At 38.6% G+C, this 8,893-nt stretch overlaps 1 long non-coding RNA gene across 1 annotated transcript; it reads left to right on the top strand.

The window, feature by feature from the left end:
• Positions 1-1,089: 1,089 nt before the first annotated feature.
• LOC136886275 (uncharacterized) lies at positions 1,090-8,540 on the top strand. The gene is made up of 2 exons (XR_010861753.2): positions 1,090-1,272; positions 8,142-8,540. It is a non-coding gene; the product is annotated as an uncharacterized lncRNA (long non-coding RNA).
• Positions 8,541-8,893: the final 353 nt, after the last annotated feature.

Here is an 8,893-nt window from a genome sequence, read left to right on the forward strand (position 1 = left end):
TAGGTCATCGGCCTCCAATGACACAAGGTGGAACGAAATGGAACGATAATTAAAACTTCAAAATATATCCACTGACTATATTCTAAAACGAATGATTATAAAGAAAAAGGCCATGAATCAAGAAACAATCAGTGGATTCGATTCATAATGCCTTGTTTTCCAAAGGGGTCCAAAATCCAGTAGTACTAATCACAGGTAACGAATAACTGAAGAAGTTGCCCGAGGACACCTAATTCTCGAACAGCTAGACAAATACCATATTAATTATGATGATGATGATTTGGATTCCAGTCATTCTCCGAGCTAGTGATTTAACAAACAAAGAAGAGAGGAAAGAAATTTAGAAAAATCCTCAGTTCTAGCCATTCAAGACAAGCAACTCAATGCTTAAAATATTCTAGGGATATGAGCTACGAATTTTAGGTGAATAAAATATTATTAAGTAGGAGAATATATACTTTATTTATTCCTAAAAATTACAATCCTTTCTTAATCGTTATCCGATCGATTAGATTAGAAGTTTGCCTTTTTCTACCACTACGAGCGTTAGTGTGAGTCAATGCATTGTTTCACTTAAGCACCACTACGAGCGCTAGTGTGAGAAAATGCAGAATCTTACTTAAGCCCTTTTAATTACATTCGGTGTGGACATATTTCAAAAATCGGAAAAGACCTGAGTGTATTGAACCAAGGAACATGATACAGAAATAATTATGTAAATAAGTTAGACTAATTTGGCTAGAATTTTAATAAATTAAAAAACGGGTAATGAAAGAAGCAATTTTATACTGTTTCCCGGAACTACATTTAGGACGAAAGTGATTTCGAAATTTGTTGTCTTTTTACTTCGATAAACGTATCCAAGACTCAGCTTATCAACTTTCGACAAAATTGAGGAAATTGCTTAATTTTACGCTTTTCGCAGTATGGGGAACCCTACTTTGTCTGGTAAGACATGCTTAAACATTAAATCTCGTTTTCTTTATACGGAAGTTTTCTGATAATCCTACGGAAACATATGATAAAAATGAGTCAGTCATCCAGGCTTTAGACACGCAGTAAAATACATTCCAGGAAAATTTCCTTGCTCCTGCCTCTGAGCACCAGATCTCACGTGGAAACCTCACAAGTGTCAAAGTCACGAAGCTTGCGTGCGTTAGAAAAAACACGTGTGGATTTCGTGGAGGTAATTGTGCAGTATTGCTATATAAACTGCAGCTCGCAGGAAGGTGCAGCGTATTACATCTTAATTTCAACATGAAGCTTTCAGTGGTAAGTTGATAAACTGCTCTTTACTGAACACTGTGCATCTTCTTATTCATTCCTGTCGTCCTTCTGTTCCAACCGCACTGAAGTTAATAGTCCTCAGTGTTTATTTCCATTCACCTTGTTTTCCTACATTTTTTTTATCATGTTCCTTTCGTTATAATAAAATTTCTTGCATTTTTCATTAGTAATGTTGAACAGTACAGTAGTATTTTTAAAACCCATTGAACTGTATGCTGTACTTCTCTTACTCCGTCGAACACCATTCACACACTGTTACCTAGTCATTCCCCATTTCCCGTTGCTCTCAGCTTTACAGTCCAGCATCATAATGGAAATTCTGTTATCTTTCATCCTTTCCATCTATTCAAGCAATTTTCTTTCTTCAAGAACATCCAACACATTTTTCTCTACCTCCATTATGTCTCTGAATTTTGTGTTCCGTACTTTATCTAATCTTAACTGTGGTCGCTCTCCACAAACATCCATGTTTGAGGTTAATAATTTTGAGGGTTTAGGCTGATGACTTCGCAGCTCGCCACTGTAGACATGAAAATAAGCTGTTGCGCCAACGAACAAGGTGAAATTCTTTATGTTTCTCAGAGAACTTGCTCCGCATCATCAGAAAAATAACTCGTCTGTTCACGAGCGAGAATTGAAGTAGCGGGTCAATGTTCTCTGCTAAATTTCAATAATTTCACCTTCTTTTCTGACTCGGCGAAATTCCATGTCTACAAACTTAAAGATGGTGTGCTTTCTTTGTTCTGATATAAAACGTTGTTTTAATGAAATGTATCGTTATTCTTGTGTTAGGTGGAGGTTATCGCATTATCTTATATGTAAAATACATTGCTGTACTACTAAACACATGTATTGACACCGGGATAGAGAAATAAGAGGTTCGAAGCTCCCACTGTCGGCAACCATGAAGATGGTCTTCAGTGGTTTTCCAATTCATACCAGACAAATGCTGGTGCTGTACTTTAATTAAGGCCATGGACGATCCCTTCTCAGTCCTATTCCACCACCACCATAAAAATGTTAGAATTGGTGGGACGTAAAACCAGTAATAATAATAAAAATAATAATAATAATAACAATAATCAGGACTCGAAGAAGTAGAAGAGTTATCACGCACACCAACAACTGAAATGCAGTGATCTGTTACCGAATTACGCCGCACAAAATTTGTTTGACTGTACCGATGGCTATCCGGAAAATGAAGGAAAAATGAGAATTAAAAACAGAAAATACTGAACGATTATTTCCGACACAGCATAAGTCACGTTATATCGGGTGTTCCTAGTACAAGTTACTAATTTAAATTTGAACAGTATGACGTAAGTCATACGAAATACAGTGTGTTTCTAAATATAATTTTGTTAATAAGTTGCGAGTTTCCGGCAAGCTACATATAATATAGTGGTCTTTAAAATTCAGTAAATGCACGGTTTCCAGTAAGAACACGTGTAGTTTGCATTATCCGTTCAGTCTGCATTAACCCAGATAATCAATAGTTTGCTGTATTAAAGAATGAAAATACGATTTTGTGAAATATGTTGATGTAGGTCTATTAACTTCAAACCCGCTGCAGTTAATACTGTATTTGGTTTCAAAACTTCAAACGTCTGTCCTGAAATGCAGTTATACTCTTTATCGCTGGCACTAATAAAGTATAAGGAGTGAAGCACTCTGCATACTGAACGAACCACCGTTTAATGAAGAAATTAGGATATTATTCTCTTTTGTATTTCAATAACGAAATTGTTTCAAATCCAACCATAGTGGCAAAACACATCATTCCCTAGCGGGCTACTATCCAACTCTAGTCCAAAATTACGTTCGTACTACAGCTTGCATAACATGTAAACCCACTGTCATTAATGAGTTTCTTATGCTTTTTATTTTACGTTGCATCTATTGAGACAGGTCATACGGCGACGATGGGATACGAAAGGGCTAGCACTGAGAAGACAGAGAATGTGGCCTTGTAAGGTACATTTACATGGTGTAAAGAGGGAAAGTACGCCAAACCATCTTCAGGGCTGCTGACACTGGGGTTCAAACTCACCATCTCCCGAACACAAGTTTATAGCTACACGGCCAAACCACGTAGCTAATTCGCTCGGTCTGGAATAATGTGATATCACTGCTTTGAAAGGTAGACGTTCAGATGCTATTCGAAGATTGTTGACTTAATCAAGTGAGTTCATGTAGGTTCTTTCTCAAATAAATCACTGCACTGCTCAGAAAGCGCGAACATTTTATCAAGAAACAACGAGAGTCTCTAAACGTTCATACAATGAATTTGAACAATTTCATCTTAAAACACAACATGTGTTTTACCGGGCGAGTTGGCCGTGTGGTTAGTGGCGAGCAGCTGTGAGCTTGCATCCGGGAGGGAGTCGGCGAACCCCACTGTCGGCAGCCCTGAAGATGGTTTCCCGTGTTTTCCCATTTTCACAGCAGGCAAAGGCTGGGACTGTCCCTTAAATAAGGTCACGGCCGCTTCCTTCCCACTCTTAGCCCTTTTCTATAAAATCGTCGCCATAAGACCTATCTGTGTCGGTTCGACGTAAAGTAGAATGTGTTTTAATAGGGCAACATAGTCAGAAGAAGATCTCTCACACAGAGGGCGAAGTATCCCTACACGAGCAGCCATAGACACACATTGAGATATTCTAGGGAGTGATCTCCGGGTGCTCTCCAACTGAGACCACGTGGCCTCTACTTTAGTCTGACATTGCTCTTTCTTACTTGTGTCAGGTTCCTCACATCTGTCTGTCCCATCAGACCTCTCTTGGTCAAAACTTGTTCTCGTTCGGTACGGACAGTATAAAGTACGCAGGGCCTGCGAAACCATTCATTTTTCTGCACTTCCCCTTTCATCATTCGATACCTTTATTCTTCAAAAATCAGACATTCCATTTCCTCGTGCAATTAATGTTAAGGAGTTATCTACGGGTAGTTGTACTTCGGGGTAAAACAGTAATCAACAACATATGTGGTTCAGTCGTTAGAGTGCTGATCTTCTGATCCAAAGTAAGCAGGTTCGATCTCAGCTCAGGCCGGCGACATAAATGAACTCCTGTGACACAGAATTCAGGCACCTCAGCATCCCCGAATACTGTAGAAGTGGTTAGTGATGCGTAAAATCAATATAATTATTATATACAATATTACGAAATTATGGATTACATCCTAAATTAGTTAAAATGATAAGCTTAACATTAACGTATACTAAATCAAAAGTGAAGTTTGGAGGAGAATTATCCGAAGTACTCACAATCAGAACAGGCTAAGCCAGTGGTGTATTATCAGCACTTTTGTTAATTGTACTCTGAAATACGTGATGAAAGAATGGTGTAAAGAGAATAACAAAATTATAAAAATTGGACATACTAAAGATAAAATAACCATAAACTGCTTAAGATTTGCAGATCTGGCACTACTAGCTAATACCCTTAATGAAGCTCGGAATCAAATCACAACTCTCCAAACTACAGCTGGAGAAATAGGATTAAGAATTTAATTTGAAAAAATAACCTAAAATAATGGCAATAGAAAATGAAAACCTACAACCTGTTTCCAAGTCAGTGACCGTTTCAGGGATGAAATAACCCCATCTTGCGGCGAAGATAGGAATTGTGCCGGATACCGAAGCCTGTCGCACTCCTCTGGGGAAATGATTAATGACAGATTTATTGAACTGAGAGTGGAGAGTGTTGCTAGAATGAATATGAGAGAGAAAACCGGAGTACACGGAGAAAAAATTGTCCCGCCTCCGTTTTGTCCAGCACAAATCTCACATGGAGTAACCGAGATTTGAACCATGGAACCCAGCGGTGAGAGACCGACGCGCTGCCGTCTAAGACACGGAGGCTACAAGAAATTGCACTAGATCCCCTTTCAATAAGCAGTGTTCTGATATGTGGGAATTAAATAGAAATCGAAAAACAATTTAAATACCTCGGAGAAAGTATAACATAAAAATTAAATTTAAATATTTCTTGGACAGAGAGAACGAATAAATTATCCAGAGCAAAAAAGGAACTATAAATACATACAACAAGAAATGTTTGTCAATAAATACGAAATTGAAACATTATAAGGTAGTAGTCCAACCTGAAATAAGTTATGGAAGCGAAACATTTTTAAACTAAGGCAAAAGAATAACATAGACAAAATTTTAAATACTGAAATAAGAATAGTAAGAACATGCATTAATAAGAAGTACCAAAAAGAAGAAGAATTGCGTATCATCCCAAATGCAACAGTATATCAGGAAATAGAACGTATGACGGATTCCATAAGAGAGAAGAGAATATCATTATTTGGTCATCTGTTGAGAACACCTGGAGACAGGTTAATACGCAGAATTCTGGAGAAACTTTGGAAAAAAAAATAAACCTGTCTGGATAAAAGAAATAAAAGGAGCCATGAAAAGAATCAGACATAAGACTGAAGGATTTAAAGAATAAATCAAACAAAGTAAATAAACTGAAGAATAGCACAGTCAGATTCCTACCAAAAAATGATAAAAGAGAAAACACAACCAACAGGCTATTTTCAGAAGACGAACTAAAAAGAAGATCAGGCAGAATGAAAATATACTGGAAGAACAGAAAGGAAAAAACATAAAACATCATAGAAGACCGGGCAGAAATCGACTACAGTTGCCAATGCGGCCGTCAAAGCGCAATAAATAATAATAATAATAATAATAATAATAATAATAATAATAATAATATAAATAATCACAACCACCACAATATACTTTTGCTTCCGTTCTCCACATTCTTACTCCCACCCTCCTACTCAACACCTTCAGACATATTTTCCTTGGTCGTTCCTGCAATTCCCACACTCTTGCATTTCCACTATAAACTTTCCTAAATCTCTGTTCAGAAAATATTTCCAAATATTTCATAATGCTTAGACATGTCAGTATGCTGCCTTTTATACCAAGCTACTACATCCAATCTGTTATGAAAGGCCTTATGTTCATAATTCTTCCTTATATTCCATTGACCACTGTAATTAACAAAAGAACTTGTGGCACATAGAGCCCAATATGGGCCATGGTTTTCCATGCACGTCTAAATGTAGGCGTGTCAGTGATAAGTTGTTCGACAAGGGTGCTTTCATCTTAACATTAGCCTCGCAGTCAGAGCCGGAAGGAAACAAATTATTTCGTACCGCCTAGCCTTTCCATCGTATATTCTGGCTTCGATGAGGTGTTACAGTTATCAACAATTTGGGCATACCTTAGTCCGTTATGATTGAATGTCGACTTACGGGATGTGTGGAAACTGTTAGCACGCTGGTATCGACTGCACACCACCGTCTGTCTACATCACATGCATAGGTGAGCATACTAGAAAATACAAGAAACATAATACGGCCAAGAAAGAGAAAATATAGGAACTTATAGAAATAAAAATATATCCTATTGAAACGCCTGGAGGACCGAGCTCGATAGCTGCAGTCGCTTAAGTGCGGCCAGTATCCAGTATTCGGGAGATAGTAGGTTCGAACCCCACTGTCGGCAGCCCTGAAAATGGTTTTCCGTGGTTTCCCATTTTCACACCAGGCAAATGCTGGGGCTGTACCTTAATCAAGGCTACGGCCGCTTCCTTCCCACTCCTAGCCCTTCCTTGTCCCATCGTCGCCATAAGACCTATCTGTGTCGGTGCGACGTAAAGCAAAAAAAAATATATATATATATATATATATAGAAACGCCTGGAGGGAGTCAAAATCCATGGGTGCACCGAAACTCTTTGGAGTATTGGTCACATGACCGCAGTTCTTCCCTGACATGTTCAGCTGGGAAGAATTCGTTCATCAAGACAGGGAAAAATTACCTTTAATTAGAGCTGGGTAATAGTCACCCAGCTCCCAGCTTCCATCACTATCCAAAATATCTAGAATTAGAAGGAGAAGTCATGGTACTCTCCTGTGGGCTTGAAGGAGAAAGATATTCCAATGAAGTCGGCGGAAGGCTGGCACAACATAATTCCAAATTAATATATGATCTAAAATCTGAGCAGGCCCCTTCGTCTTCTTTCTCGATCTCTTTCTGGGAGACCCAAGGAGGAAAGAGAATACTGGCAGCCTACTGTATTCAAATATGCTGTCAGAATTTGTGCAATGCCACTACTTCCAAGGTACAAAGCCTCCTACTACTTATCCAGTACCAACGAAGGTACGAAAATCGTCGGAGGTCCACACGGCCTGTTGGGTTGCATCTTGAGTAATACGATCTTATGCTAGTGGATTAGTGATGATTTCGTTCAGTGATCTAAAGAAGTAGTCTATTTCCAAATTACAAGCGCACAATTTGTCAGGGAATTTGTAACTTCTTTCTGATGTAGTGCTTCCTGTTTCGTTTATAACATGTATATACTAGCGTCGTGCAAGAAACGCTCTATGCTCGGTTCATATTTGTCGAGTATGGTTATGACCGAACTTCGCTTCTCACAGGCGAGGCGAGCTATGTTCGTTGAACCTTGCTCCCTTCATCCTCGCTCCTTCACGCGCTATCTCAGGCACAGGTAGAAGTGCTCGCCTCCCCTCTTTCTTGTTTACCACTACACTGCTCGTTTGTCTCGCGCACCTTTATCTATCGAAACATTCGCTTTTGCCTCAACAATGGATTTATGATTGGCCATGTAACTGCCAATAGTTAAAACTCATATTTTTAGACTATCATCGGGCTGCCTCGTATGTAAGCAAAACGGGAAATAATGTGAAAAAAATATCACCCCTGTCAGAGAAATGGTTAATGCATTTCACGTGCTGCCACCGTGCTGTTTGTTTACGATGTTGCATTCACTTCTTGGATAGTTAATGTTCTTATTTTTATGACTGCAGGTGCTGTGTCTTCTGCTGGTGGTGCTGGTCTGTCTGATTAGTTCAGTCCATTCTAATGGCGAGCATCCTCCTCAGTTCCGGTGGCCTTACAGTTTCCAACGATTTGGACATAATTGGCCACACGGATATGGCTGCAACAGACACTACAATCAGAAACATAAAACTGAGGAGAAGAAAGAAACTGAAGAGCCGGAGGAAGTAACTGAGAAGACGCAGAGAGTAACTGAGACGACGCAGAAAGTAACTGAAGAGCCGCAGAAAGTAACTAAAGAGCCGAAGGAACTTATTGAAGAAATTAAAGATCTTAAAAAAAAACTTGACATTTTGAAAATATTGTAAAAGTGTAGCAAATTCAAAAGGAAAGATTCCCAGAGATTTTAATAAATTGATTCAGCATTATGATTGCTTTATTAGTTATTGTACAGTCACTCCTAATCTTGATCACCATATATAAAACAATTCGGTTTATATTGTGTACCCAGCTACGATGTTCGCCTCAAATAACTCATAAGCCGTTTACAGATATAAATATCTCTTTTCACTTTTAGAAATGTTACCAAGGGGTTCTTAATGAAAGTTGCAATAATGTTCCAAAATGGCAGTATCTGCCGATATAAGGTAGGAAGTTTCTTTCCTTCTTTCTTTCTTTATTGAAATAGAACACTGTTTAATACACCTATTTTCTTGCTATTTGCTTTACGTCGCACCGACACAGATAGGTCTTACGGCGACGTTGGGACAGGAAAGGCATA

This window comes from Anabrus simplex, chromosome 1 (genome assembly GCF_040414725.1).
Source record: "Anabrus simplex isolate iqAnaSimp1 chromosome 1, ASM4041472v1, whole genome shotgun sequence".
Taxonomy (NCBI): domain Eukaryota; kingdom Metazoa; phylum Arthropoda; class Insecta; order Orthoptera; family Tettigoniidae; genus Anabrus; species Anabrus simplex.